The sequence below is a fragment of the Anarrhichthys ocellatus genome, unplaced genomic scaffold (assembly GCF_004355925.1).
Source record: "Anarrhichthys ocellatus isolate YVR2014 unplaced genomic scaffold, GSC_Weel_1.0 scaffold43, whole genome shotgun sequence".
Lineage (NCBI taxonomy): Eukaryota > Metazoa > Chordata > Actinopteri > Perciformes > Anarhichadidae > Anarrhichthys > Anarrhichthys ocellatus.
Genome location: NW_022280073.1, coordinates 2,488,392 through 2,502,859, shown reverse-complemented (window position 1 = coordinate 2,502,859; position 14,468 = coordinate 2,488,392). Strand labels below are relative to the sequence as shown.

The 14,468-nt window shown below is 42.2% G+C and overlaps 1 protein-coding gene across 7 annotated transcripts in view; it reads left to right on the top strand.

Annotated features, from left to right (window-relative positions):
• The first annotated feature begins 390 nt into the window (after positions 1-390).
• adgrb1a (adhesion G protein-coupled receptor B1a) overlaps positions 391-14,468 on the top strand; it is a 156,408-nt gene continuing 142,330 nt past the window's right edge. For all 7 annotated transcript variants that reach the window (XM_031868618.1, XM_031868614.1, XM_031868617.1 and 4 more), the window contains exon 1: positions 391-970. The gene's annotated coding sequence lies outside the window, so the exon portion shown is untranslated. The remainder of the gene's footprint in view (positions 971-14,468) is intronic.

The following is a 14,468-nucleotide window of genomic DNA, read 5'->3' as shown; positions in this document are numbered from 1 at the left end:
ATATATTTATTATTTGTTTTTGTTTATCATTTGATTATTATTATTTTCAAAAGCCTTTCAATCTTTGGACATTAAAAGAGTAGATTTATTCAAGTGAAGATATGATGCATGTTTTTTTTTTTTTTTTAAGTTAAATGGGAATTTGTTCTTTGAAGTATTTTCCTGAGCTGTGTTTTTTTATAAACGTGATTTATGGTTAAATGAACGTTCATATTATTCTCCTTGTGCTTTAGTGCTGCTTTAATCAAGAGCTTCCCCAGAACAGTGTTGCAGCGCTTTCCCCCAATTATGTAATTTTTATTTTGAAAGACTTAGCTGGAAGTCATTTGCTACAACTCGACTCTCTTGACAGCAGCGCGAGCCCCGGGCTTCCAAACCAAATAAGGAATCCGGCTGTTGCTGCGCGCGGACACACACACACAGACAAGGACGCTCCAGAGCCGCGAGCTGGGGACGGCGGTTCCCGAGACGCGCGCGAGCACTCTTCGATTTGTCGCTCCGTTAAACCTTCGCATTCACCTGGAAGACCGTGTCACCTGAAGACGAAGGTTTTGGAGAATAACTTTTTTTTTAAAGACAAATCTTAGAATTTCTGGAATAACAAACACAGCAATTATTGTGAATTAAAAAAGGAGTTTCCCTTTCGAAATGAAAAGAGGAGCGGAGGACGTGTCGTTTTGGAACAATGTAAGAAAATAGCTGTCGGTGAATGCGTTGGGATTTTCTCAAACCATTTTACGCACTGGGATCTAACGGACCTTCAGAACTCCTCTCTGAGTTTTCTTCTTTATCCCAAAAACGTTGCATCTGTTCTGCTCAGTACAAAACTAAAATATCGTTTATAATAAGGCGTTGTGTGGACTTATCCTCGGACTTATCCACAGGCTTTTGGGATTGGTGAATGCACTGTGAACGCACCGCGCTTTGGCCACTGACAGTATGAATCAACGGGACTGGTAACTTACTTAAGGTAAATTATCTTTTTCTTATTTAAATGAACCATATTGACTTATATTGACCTGTCGCTGACACCGGTGCTCGGCTTCTAGTTGGCTGCACACACATGCCATCATCACAGCTCGTTCTCTGTTGCCTCTGCGTTTTGTTTTGGTGAGCTGCGCGGTGATTTTGTCACTGTTATTACAGAGACAACCGGGAGACTGATATCAAGTTATCAGGCTACATATTCAGGAGATTTATTCTGTTATGTTGTGCCCCCCTTTATACTGTGGTCTGCATTTAGTCAGGGTTGAGGTGTAGCCCTGCATTTTTCAAGTGTCACCCACCCAACCGGTCCGTTCTCTGGGAGTCGCGACGCTGGTGGACAGTCGCCGTCTGGGCTCCACGGTCAGCCCGCGTTCACCCGGGGACACAGTGTTGCCTAACTTCGTTTTAAAAAAACAATTTAATGAATCTCTGCTCACTCGCAGGGGTGAAATAACAGCTTGGGCGCAATTTAAGACGTTTTTTTCTGAATGAACAAGCGCAACCCATTACATCCGCCGCACACATGAATCACCCAGCTAGTATTTCAGTAAATATACATTTCAACTTTTCAAATTGGTTCCGCAGACCCGTTTCTGAAGTTTTGATTTCAGTCAAGACGTTGTGTGTTTCAGCCTCCGTAGGTGATGTGATTCTTTGGGTAAAATACCAACTGATACGCAACTCGTAGGATGCCTTTTCAAAGCAGCGTGGAGGTTTGCCAGCACGGCTGCATTTAAATGCAAGATTTATTTTTTGAATTGGGTTTGACTTTTGGGTTCTCAATCCAAGACAAAAGCATGACTTGTCGGAGTTTGTCACATTTGAATGGACTATACATTATTGTTAGACTTTGTATTATTGTCCTAACAGGCTGAACAAGGAGTTGGAACAGAGCTGGAGTAGAAAAGAAAGGAAAAATAGCACCTTTGTATCCTTCTGTATTGCGTTCACTGTTTGGCCACACAGACGCAGCCACAACTTTAAAGCTGCACATAATGATTAACCTGCTGAAATGCATGAAGAATGTGCTCAAGCAACGTCTTGGTGATGCTAGGTGATGAGGCACGGCGGTGCTTCTGAGACCAGAGGCACGCAGCTCATTTCTTTGCAGTGGAGGAAGTAGACGAATGCTTTGAGCCTATTGCTGTGGCGCACTTTCAGTCAGCCTGGTATCACCCACGGAGGGCCAGCAGTGTCATTCGCCACAGAACGGGCTTCTCATCCACTGTCCCCTTCTGGTGCAAGGAGCCTCCCTCAGCTCGCCTCCTGCTGCAACACTCACTAGTGTCCAATTACTGGCAATGCTGCACACGCACACGGAAAATGATGAAGATGAGTCAGGCAGGGTAGGTTGCTGTTTGAGAAACTTTCATAACAATGTTTTTGTTATGAATTTTACTTCATCTGTATGTATTTCCCCTGTTTGCATGCCTGTGTGACAAAATATCCTGGTAATAATGTTGATGAGTCACCAGATCATGCTACTGGGGGCGCTGTAAAAACACGCAAGCCTGTCCTTGCGGATAAGACAGTTTTGAATTCCCTTTAGCTTATGTGCTGAACTGACCGCTGCTGATTTATAGCAGCATATTAAGGGGACAGAGTTGAGCACGCAGAGTCGTACGGCACTTTGTCATGAAAAAGGGTGTTTCAACAGGTGAGGATGTGGTTTTTAGAAGTCTGGTACAAAATAATCCATAGGCAGAAGCTTTTATTTGATCGTCGATGCATGTACGCTTTCACATAGGTAGGTTAGCTGCTTGTTTTCATGTAAAGCAAACTTGAGATGTCAGAGTTGACTGTGGGTCATTTTAAAGACTGATGCCAATATGTACAGACTATTAAAAGCCACTAAAACTACCACACCTGAGATTAATGGAATTATTTTGGGTTAGCAATTCTTAAAGGCAGTCTATATGTGCATATATGTTCAGAGTGAGGGATACTTTATGTATTTTAGGTCAAATTATATTAAAAATGTCCTAAAAGTGTCCCTCTGTGTAATGCCCTGATATATAGTGTTATATCCAACCATTTTCCCCAACCACTTAGGGGTGTATGTAAAATCTCCATCTCCATCACAGAGGTACAGGAGGACCCATGTCACTGCAGCTTCTGATGCCTGCAAAAAAAGCAAAAATGTTTGCATTCCCCAAAGTATCACGTTTGCGGTCCAGTGGTTTGAACCTATTTTTGTCCTCTCATTCATATTTCAATTTTCAAATCAAAGCCCTGCAGACGTGATTCCCACATCAACCTGAACACATGAAGAAAACAGCCCCTAACCCTACCTCAGATATTCATGGTGTTTTCAGTGATGTTTTTGTTCCAGCAAAAACAAGTGCAGTTTGTGTCACAGTGCCACTTAAAATCCATGCAAGACCTGCCACGAGACTCTGAGGAGAGTGGAGCGTACAGGACTTGTCTGCTCTTGTGACAGCACACGCATGTCTGGGACAGCGGCAGGTTCAGAGTCCCCCCCCCGGTATGAATATTAGCAGTCAAATCTTTAATCCGCTAAGAAAGAGAGGGGAGAGCATAAATAGACTCAACAGTAGTGCCCTGACAGGCACTGCTGGCTCCGAGTCACAGGGATGAGACGAGCCGGCGACACAACACACAGGCCTTTTCAGAGGCATTCATGCATGTTTTTTTTTTTTTTCTATAACCTAGATGTCCTCCTTTGTTTCTGCATCTTACATCCTCCCGCTGCCTCGGAAAATACCCATCGCCCTCGCCTTTCCCTCCGCCCTCCCTCTCATCTCTCTGATCACTCCTCTCCAAACAAGGCCGCAGTGTCCGAGGCCGTGTGCTATCAGAAGACCTCATATCTGGATTTGTGACATCAGAGGGAGGAAGAGGAGACAGTGTGGGGTGGGTGGGGGTTGGGGGGGGAACAGAGGGAGTCATTGAAAGAGAGGCTGATGAATAGATGGGCGGCGAGGAGACGGTCGGCAGGATGATAGAAGATGGATTAGAGGCGAGATAGAGAGTGACTGTAGACACAGGGCTGTGTGACATAGATAGACAGTGCTATCCTGCTGCCTCTGAGCTCCACGCAGCAAGACACAACAATCACTCAACACACATGCACACAACGTAGGCACTTTGAAGGTGAGACATGCCAATGCCCCGTGTCCCGGAAGTTCCTAATGGCTTTTCGACACTACTGTGGGGAGAAGATCTTGAGTTTGTCCAGATCCTGCGACGCCATTAGATCCCCTAATTAGGGTCCAAACAAGGAGCTTGGGAAGGGTGCTTAATGAGGCTTGGCCAATGTGCAGAGTGAGACGGGAACTTTGGCTGACAAGCATGTAACAGACACCAAAGCTCTACCACAATGAGCCTCAATGGCTACATTCACACCTCAGCCCTCGACTCTGAGTCGCCATTTGCTTTCAATGACTATTCGTATGGAGGATGCAATTTGTGTCCGATGCTAATGTGAGCTGATGCAGGACGTTGAAACAGTCATGCAAAGTACTTGTGACGTAGCAACTAATTGCTAGGGTAGTCATCTAGCTAGCGGGGGAGGGGGTGGTGGGGGGGATTTGCACTTTCAATGATACAATTCAAAATTTGCTGACATTATACCATATTCACCAAGCAAGTCGGCAATGTTTTTTCTTGTGACCTTTATTCTGAGTCATTTGTTGAAAAGTCTAAACACAACCTATGTTGTATTTAGTGACGCCTGTAGTGGCTGTGTAAATGTTAACTCTTGCCTGCCGAGAGCAAATGCAGAAGTAGCTGGACAAATGGTCGGTCTGATTCAAATTACAGAAACAATTCCAATGGAAAGTCAATTAGGATCCCTTGTTGTGGAATTAGGTTGGGATCAATCTGGTCAAACGTGGGACTTTCACCCAGGAGACTGGTGTTCATGTTCTGTGGGAAACCAAAAGTCAAAGTTTCGTTATTTTAGATTTGATGTTCGGGTTCATAAGAAGTTATGCAACAAATGCAGTTCTTTCAACCCAAACAATGATACATTCTTTCCTTAATCTGACCACGTAGTTTTGTTGCCTAAACAGTTGAATTGTTTCTGTGGTGGCTGCATGTTAAAGCTAGGGTTGGTAATCTCGTTCACAATCATTTTTTGTTATATTTGTTTGAATTCTCTTTACATCTCGACAGCACTGGACGGGCTACCTGCCAGCGTGCACTCGCATGCACTCATTGTGCGTCTTCCACAAGCTGCTAGCTTAACACCTGTGAGTAACAATAACCGTGTTCACTGTTTACGTCCCTCAATCTCATTTTGAGGGAGTGGCTTTGGAGGGATAGCTGAAGGGACGGGCTGTCAGTGTTGACCACTTGGCTGCTTTATGTCCAGATTTAGCGACTTTTAGAGCTAGTGCTGCTAGCTACTTTCTTTGGAAAAATGTTGGCCACTCTGGGCTGGGTTTTTCTTTTGGAACATTCTTCAAATCTAGTGCACTCTTGCTGGTTTCTCAACATAACCAACCCCAGCATTAAGGGATTGTGTTCAGTTCACATATTCCTGTGAGACCACGTTGAATATGGTAGTTAACGATGGGCAGATCCATAAGTGTGCAACTCTGACATGGGAGACGATGGTTGGTTTGTTGTTTCCCACCAACAGTCAATGTGGCATTCTTTCAACCATGGTCACGATTATTCCTTAACCCTAACTAAGTAGCTTAGTAGAGCTGTGTAAACAGTATTTATCTGTGGGTAGTTATTTGTTATTTGTAATGATTTGGGAAGGGATTGACACATATCTTCATCTTGGATTGAATCATCGGGTTGGAAACACTAATATGGATCATTTTTAATTGCAGTAAGAATTGACATATATTGTAGTTTATTAGAGATTTAAATTTAAATTCTGTTTAATTCATTGATATAGTGTCAAATCATAGCAGAAGTTATCTCAAAACACTTTTGTAATAGAGCAAGTCGAGACTGTACTGTGTATAATTTACACAGAGCCAACATTCCCTCATGAGAAAGCACTGGGGCAACATTGGCAATGCTCCGTCTCTTCATAATACATACTGTATGCATTCAATTTTAGTGACAATAGTGACAGGAAACGATTGGAGAGAGAGAGAGGGTGACCCTTTGCAACGAAACTCCCAAGTGGACTGGAATCATGAAAGGCGGGGCCACATAGTATACGATGAAGATCACATGGGCACCAAGACACCCGAGAAACTGATTGGATAGTTTGCTGCAAGGGCTAATATTGGCACGTGACAGGAAGTGACAAAAACATTTAATCCAAACAGGGAAAGTCGTATATTTTACTACCACTATTTTCTTTTCTCTCCGCTCACTCATGAGTGAAATGACAGCAGTCGAAACTGTGGAAGAAACCGTGTGATCACTTAGTAATTCCTGTTGCTGAGGTGCAAAAGCTGGGTGACTTCGTACATGAGGTCATTTTGTTTTGAAGACAACTGTCGAGAGAGCAGCCGAGCATAAACTGATCCTAACGCTGGCTGGTTGACAGAAGTATTTATAATTGTAATACAAATCCTGTGTAGATTGAACACTCTAGATCAGACTTTAGAGCATCAGCCAACGCTTTGTGAATGTATAGGTTTGCAAATAAACTAGTGCTGCTGGCTACTTTCATTGTAAACAATGTGTCAACACTTGGTTGGGTTTTTAGGTTGGATTTGTTTTTAATTCCGGCGTACTCTTGCTGGTTTCTCCAGTGTTACCTACACAAGCTTGAAGCAGCAGTTAGATATAAAACAACAAAGTAAATGCTGTTCTCAGGAAACAGGGACGGTCTCCTCATCACAGGCAGATTGTAACATCTCAAGGCAAACAAAGGTTGCTTCCTTCATTAAAAACTTGAGAACTTTGAGTAACAATTGTCTATTTCATACTGCGAGTGGATAGTTCTTTTTAATATCGCATACAAGTAGGCTCCTGCTTTCCCTCTCCTTGTTGTCTGCCGAACCATTTTTTCACACATGGCCGTTCGAACTCATTTCTATTTACGGTACACAGTGATTTGTATGCTGTGGTTGGATGGTCATCTCTTTATATGCAGAGATCAATTCACCGCCTGGCATTTATGTATAAGGCCATCTTGAGGTTGTCTCCAACTTACTTATGAGTCTTTATGGCTCTAGTCTGTAGGCATCAGTGGTTTAAGTTCTTCCTCTGTCTGAACTGAGATTTAAACTGCAATGAGTAAAAAATATGCAGGTAGGCTCTTGCATGGAATAACTTCCAGAGACTCCGGATACATTTGACTACAACACGCTGAATAATAACCCCTTCTTATTTGACTTCTATTACAATGTTTGTGCGGTGCTGTGTAATGCAGTGTACGGTTCATTTTGTAGTGTCGTGCTTCTACAAAATGAACCGCTGTCTTGCGCAGGTCTCACCTCTAAATGAGGTCGGATATTCAGCTGATTTTTTTTTCCTCGTTTTACGCCGGACTCCCTTTTAACATTTAACGAGATCTGAAAATAAATTTGTTCACAGGCAAAGGTGGAGCCCTCAGGTGACAGTCGGTGTCTGGTCATGAATACTGGAGCCCTTTTGGAAAAAAAAGGTTCATTCTCTTCACAAGTGTAGAAAGAAGTTTGTTTTAGTGTGGTAGAAGAGACTGATTACAGTCATTTCACTCTTTTATTAGTTTGGGTCAGTTTTACCTCTGACATGATGGATTTGATGCCGCTTGACTTCCATTTAATTTAAATAAATATCCTACTTTGTGTACTGAAAGGCATGAAATAATAATCAGATTACTTCTGATTATTGGCAAAAATATCAGTCAATGTGTCTGGCTTTATATTGGTTTGGGCTGATGGTATCCTATGCATCATGATACAGTGGTTACAATTCTAAATATTGCGATACATCACACTACTGTAAGCAAATCTACTTTTATCAAATCTAATTGTAGAAAACCTGTTTGAAAGAACACACTAAATGCATAAATTCTTTGTAGAAATTGTTTATTTTGTTGTATGCAATCAGAACAGTGAGATTTGCATTCATCACAGTCCCTGTGACATCCAACCTCAAAGCTCTACTTTCTGAGCAATCTGAGCCACAGTCTGTCAGGAACCTTTGCATTGATTGTTATTGATAACAAATCAATACAGTGTTTTTGAGAATCGATACAGTATCACAAAACTTAATATCGCTACACTCAAGCGTATCGATATTTTCCTACACCCCCAATACTGGTGGAACCCTTGCGTAGTAGCGGTTTCCCCATGTTAGGATCCGAGCTGCATTGCTGTGAGTGAAGGTCGTCAATTAGCAGGGTTGTCTTCTCGGTTTGCTATTTTTATCTTCATGTTAGGGAGTGTGTGAGAGAAGCAGAGGAAACACCTTCACACCTCAGTCTGTTCCTCTGGAAACCTCTAATGAGAAAAGAAAGACCCAGCAGCCAATGGATTCATGTGAGCTGCCTGTCCGTACATAAGTATGTACATATAGTATGATGCAAAATAAGAAAGAGAAAAGGTTGAAGGTTATTTAACACCATATGTGACCGATTTGTCGTTGTAGATTATTATTATTATCTTGACTACTGGAGCTTTATTCCACATCATGGTGGCCCTGTCCTTATAATTTTCTATGATTAAAACCATATGACCTAACATACTGAAAGACATTTAGTTTCACAACTGTATTATTATAGTTATATTATTTGCAAATAATATAACTATAATATTGGGCCTGTATATTTCCAGTTCTCCAGTGTTGTCTTACTCTACTTATTACTTTAATATAAACTTTACTTGCTATAAGTTTGGTTTGAAAATACATTTAACCGTCTTTCCACTGGTCACACCTGAAGGAGGAGTTGGACTATACTCACAGTTTTCAGTGAGGCGTTGTGAAAGACAGTGGGATCAGATGATACCAACCGCCTGCTTCATCTTCATCATCACACCAGTCACGAGCTGTGGGAGAGGAGGTGTTTCTCAGAGCTTGTGCTGTGGCAAATCACACAGATTCAAATCTCTCTACTGCTATTGATTGTCAAATAATGACAGACCCGGGATATTGGTAAATCAAAATTTCTGATTTTTAAGATGCCAGTCCCTCTCGTTCTGTTTTCCTCTTGCTATTCGTAGCTTCTTGTAAAATCCTGAAAAAATTGCTGTTGTCAAAGAGCTACAGGAATTACCCTTAAATTATATTCACTCAAACGGTCACTATATCCTGAGGCTAGCATAGGAGACAGTGAATCTGCCACCTTTTAGCTCTCCTCTTGGCATTTGGAAGATTCCACCATGGCCGAAAAAAAACAACCAATCAGAGCCGAGGATTCTCTAACTGGTTGTGAACTTCGATGTTGAAATGTTGTTGCCGATAAGCTGTAAAATGAGAAAGTTTGTGACCCGGCCGCCATGTTGAAAACCATGGAGACAAAACCAAGCTCCGCCCACCGACCAGAGAGAACGTTCTCATTTTACAGTGAAACAGTAACTAAAATACATTTGTGAAACCATCTGGTTTCATCGGACTTTACAATCTTCACAAGCGGTGAATGACAGCTGCATTAGAAGCTCCTCGGCTCTGATTGGTTGATTTTCTACGGCCGTGGTGGAATCTTGTAAATGCCATTAGGAGAATTAAAAGGAAGCATAGGAACCTGAAGCTTTCACAGATTATCGGTCTTGTGTACTACTGTCGGGATATGGTGACAGTTTGAGCAAATATAACGACAGAATATTTCTCATTGTTGATACCAACTGTTAGCCTTTGACCTGTTATGTTCAAAAGCTTCATAATTAGTGCACAATATTGTCTCAAATGAAGGCCAACTTCTCTTCACAACCAGCTCTTGCACTCAGCGAGTTGAAGAACTCACAGATATTAGTCACATGCATGTAGGCATGTTCACGGCATTCCCCCCCCCCACGCACAGACTGTAGCTGCATAGACACCTTGCTTCAGAAAAAAATCACAGATGGTTCACTCTGCTTCTCCTCCACAGCTTTCTCATTGGTGTCGTGACCCTCTTTCTGGATGGAAATATGACTTCTTGTTCACAGGTTATGCTGACATTTCTTGAATTGTCTCATGAACTCATGGCACTTTATTGATTAATTCATTAAATAGTCATAGCTCCATGCATAGCTGAATAATCATTTTCAGAAGAATTGGTTTTATAAATCATCTCAGCGGTTTAGTTTGTGTTGCCACCTATAAAATCGATCCGCACATATGAATGCTGCCTCTGTTTGATGGCGGTTTGTTGAAGCGCAGACATCCCTGCTGCTCTTTTCAGAACATGTCAGTATAACAGACACAGGTAGCTTCATAGCGTGGGGTGAAATGATCATTTCTTTACCCTCCGTGATGAGACCGAGGGAAATCTTTGATCTGGAGTGGCTGGATAATCATCCGTAGCCGAGCCCTGATTTCCATCTCTATTCAACTCTCCCCTGGAAGCTCCATCAACACTGGAACTAATCAGGGTTATTACTACGCTCTCCACTGAACGGCACACTTCTCCAGATGTGGGGTCGGCTCCACTGCTGCTCTTGTCCTTTATGTTTATATTGTACAGGTTTGATATCTCTCTTTCATCGGCCGTATACCAGAATTTGATTTATCATAAAGGTGGTTTAAGCAAAATGTGGAATCATTTGTATCTCTTTTTTTAATGAACAGATGTTTGAATAGAGAATTCAGTGTGATTTCACGTTTACACACGTCAATAGGCCTCGCCTTGAATGATGACTCGCCTTTTCATTTGTTTTCAATTTTTCCAGTCAACTGACGTACTTGTAATGAGACAGGAACCTAGAGAGAGCCTGGACACACCAAATGCAAAAATGTACTTCATCCACTGTAGATCAGACCAGTCAAATTTCTGTCTCGTTTCTGTCAAAGTACATCTCAAATTGAGTTCAAGTCCTTAAGGGCAAGTCAAATTAAAGACTCAGCCTGTCAAGGCTAGTTTAAGTCAAGTCTCAAGTCTCATGCCAGAGGACGTCTTATGTCTCATGCCAGAGGACGTCTTATGTCTCATGCCAGAGGACGTCTTATGTCTCATGCCAGAGGACGTCTTATGTCTCAAGTCCGGTCAAGTTTCAGATAGGAAGTTTAAGTCAAGTCATTCAAGTCGGAGCAACATTCATGTCAAGTGTCAGGAACTTAAAGGTTCTCTACGACATTCAAGGCATTAGTAGAGCAGCAAAATAGAGTCTGGAACATGCATTCGCTCACTGAGGGCTCTGCATGTGCTTTTAGGACTAGAGTTACAATAACGTAACCTTTGTTCTTTGTGTTGGTAGTTGGCTGAGTGTGCACGTTAGTGCATGCAAGTCTCTTCCCTTAAAACCGTTGGCCGTCCCCGTTTCTTCCCCTCCCTCCCTTTGTGTTCATGTCCGACTTGCTAGCTGATCGGCGTGCACATGAGAGCAGTGCTCGTAAGGGTCGGGATAGTTGTTGCAAAGCCAGATCCCCGATGGTAACCGTGAGCTAACCCCCATTACCACTGTTAGCTCTGTTAGCACTGTTAGCATGGTTAGCACTGTGAGTGTGGCTAGCGATTTTGGCTCAGCCACCTCCATCTTGGCTTCTGACGTCAGACGTAGTAGCTGTGTGGAGGCCCAGACTTGAATGCAACTTCTTTATTGTTTATTTTTTATATTTTGTCATTTTATTTTTATATGTCTTATGTTAACTATTTCTTTTTCTTTTTTTATAGAGCCTCCCAGCAAAAGCATTTCACACAAATGTACTTGTATGAACGTAATGACGATAAACACTCACTCACCAGAGATTGATTGACTCTGAATGTCAATCAAACTCTGGTGAGAGCCATGTGGAGGCAATGCCGACCCAAATTCAACCTTTCCTTTAAGCAACTATACATGAAATTCCATGTCAATCCTCAAGTCTGGTAGAGTCCAGTTAAAGTCAAGTCTGTCTGACTGTTCCAAGAAGAGTCTTGTGTTAGTCAAGACCCAGATAAGTCAAGTCAAAGACCAATCTCAAGTCCACGACTCTGATTGAGACTAAAAAAAACTCCATGTCCTTTGTGAGGCTATAACTAGATGCCATCTGTTAAAAGAGACGATCCACAGCTCAAGACGGATGGTGGAATGACAGAGCTTCCAGTTGTTGATGCTCAGAATGTTGATCAGTAGTGCTGATCTACAGTAATATTGAATGTAAGCCATGCTCATTATGCTTCTCCTGCAGTTAGTTTCTCCCCAAACAGATGTTTGCGCGGGCTTAGCTGTCACTGTCACAGAAAAAGGCTCGGGATTTCTCCTAAAGGAGGTCCATATATCCTGAACACATCTGGTGGCAATTTGTCTTCCGCAGAGATAAACGTCTCTGTAAACATTTTTTCTCCCCAAAAAGGAAAACATGTGGCCCCGAAGTGCTGACTTTTCAATCTGCCGTTGTCAGCTGTGTTGTACAACGTCTCTGCTGAAGTGAGGCATCTATTTGTGACCCCTCCACGTTCCACCTCATTACATCTGCAATGTTGTTTTCCTCCACTTAGATGACATTGCAGCTGGATACTGAGCTCATCATATTTTGTCTACTTGAGCACTTGTTAATTTGCTGTTATGCTCTTTCATGTGGAGCTAATGGTGTACAAATAATAATAAAAGAAGACGAGTGTAATTTGAGAGACCAAATACCTGACCACTCTTATTTCTTATTTTTTTCATTTACTTCCATATATTGTACTTTCTCCTCTTCTTTTCTTCTGCATCAGCTCCTGCTCTTTCGCTTCCCCTTGCAAATATCTCATCTTCCTTCCTGTCCTCTTAAATCTCTGCTGTCCTTTGTCTCACTTGCTCTCTCTTCTCCTCCATTCCATCTCTTTGCAGTTTTCCTCTCAGATCCATCCAGCTCTCCCCCTCTCTCCCTCTTTCGTCACCTCACCCCTCATCGTGACATGTGATCTGCTCTCAAATTTCGTCTCCTCTTCTCTTTTCTTCCCCATTCTAACATTTTAACTCCACTCTCCCGTGATCTGCTGCCCTTTCATCCTCTCCTCTCCTCTCCTGGATGTGATGGATGGTGTGGGTCAGTGTGCAGCCTCTGACAGTGATAGCCTCTGTCACTGTTCAGAGTCTGCGGCTGTTAGCGTTATCTCTCTGCCCCTCCCCAGCTTGATCGGCAGTCTACTCATGTCATTGACTCGAGTCTGCAGGAGCGGGTGTAGAGTTTTTTGTTTTTTTTTGCTTCTGGCTAACTCCTGTCCTGAAGCAACAGGAGACCCGGTACTGATGGAGACAGCCAGCCGTTATGAAGTTCAACTGTCTTAAAAACTACTTATTTCATAATTTCTTTCGGAACATAAAACCATAAACCCAGTAACATCCAAAAGCAGCAATATGAATTAAGAAAATAAATGGTCAGGATTAATGTAATAATCTGGAAATGTATTCAATTTTCAATAAAACTGGACTGCAGTCCAAAACTGGACTGCAGTTTTGAACCCTCTAGTTCAGCCTTTTGGCAGTCGCCATCTTGTTTTGTAGGAACCACAAGTGACACGAGAGGGTGGAGCTAAGTTCAACCGAACGCTGAGTAAGACATTTAGGTCAAAACAGTTACAATTAACTTTCATGAGCTGAAAACACACTGTGAAAGGGTTAAAGTTGTAAGATGAATACACAGACAACTCCCATACCAGACAACTCCAATTGGTACCTATACTTAACCAAACTTGGATCTTAAATTTTTAATTTATCAGTTTCAATCATTAATATGATATAAATGAATGATTACTTGGGAAAATGGTACTCCTGAAATTGACATGCCACCATCTGATAGAGAGAAGACCTATCACTCTGTTGGATATGTTGGAACTACAGAAACACTCAGTTGTATGGTGGTGTTACAGAGTGAAGCCTCACAACACATCAGCTCAGACATCTACTGCAGGGAGCACTTTGACTGCACAACACACAGGTTTCATTTTGATCCGTCATCAAGTCTCTTATTGAATCACAACACAGTACAGTAAAAATGTTCCCTTTATTAAACCCATACCAACCATTAACATATAACAGGTGTAATTAGGGGTAATTAGGGGTTCAAAGTGAACCCCTAATTATCCCGATGGTTGGCCGTGGTAGCTTGCTGCTGCCGGTGTGTAAGTCTGTGTGCAAATGGATGAAAGAACTGGCAAAGGTCTTTGAATTCAGGCGCTATAAATGCAGACTAGTTTGATAATACATCAACAGGTTAATGTGGCTGAAGAAAATGCTAATGAATGTGCTTTTGCTTCCACAACTGTCATGCGAATGAATATAAGGAGTGTTTATCGAGATAAACAGCTGGTGGTGCTAATTCTCCTGTCGTCTGGCATTAAAACGTTGCAGGAGAAGAGGAGGATGGAAAAGAAAACTGTTGGAGGGAATCACGTTACAAAGTATTCTAAAGATTGAATTTGCCACTGTGGTGCACGACTTTTCTTTGCTGCAAAAGTTGAGCCATTTTCATTTTTTTGCCCGAATGTTCTGCCATGGCACCCCAACCCTAAAGTC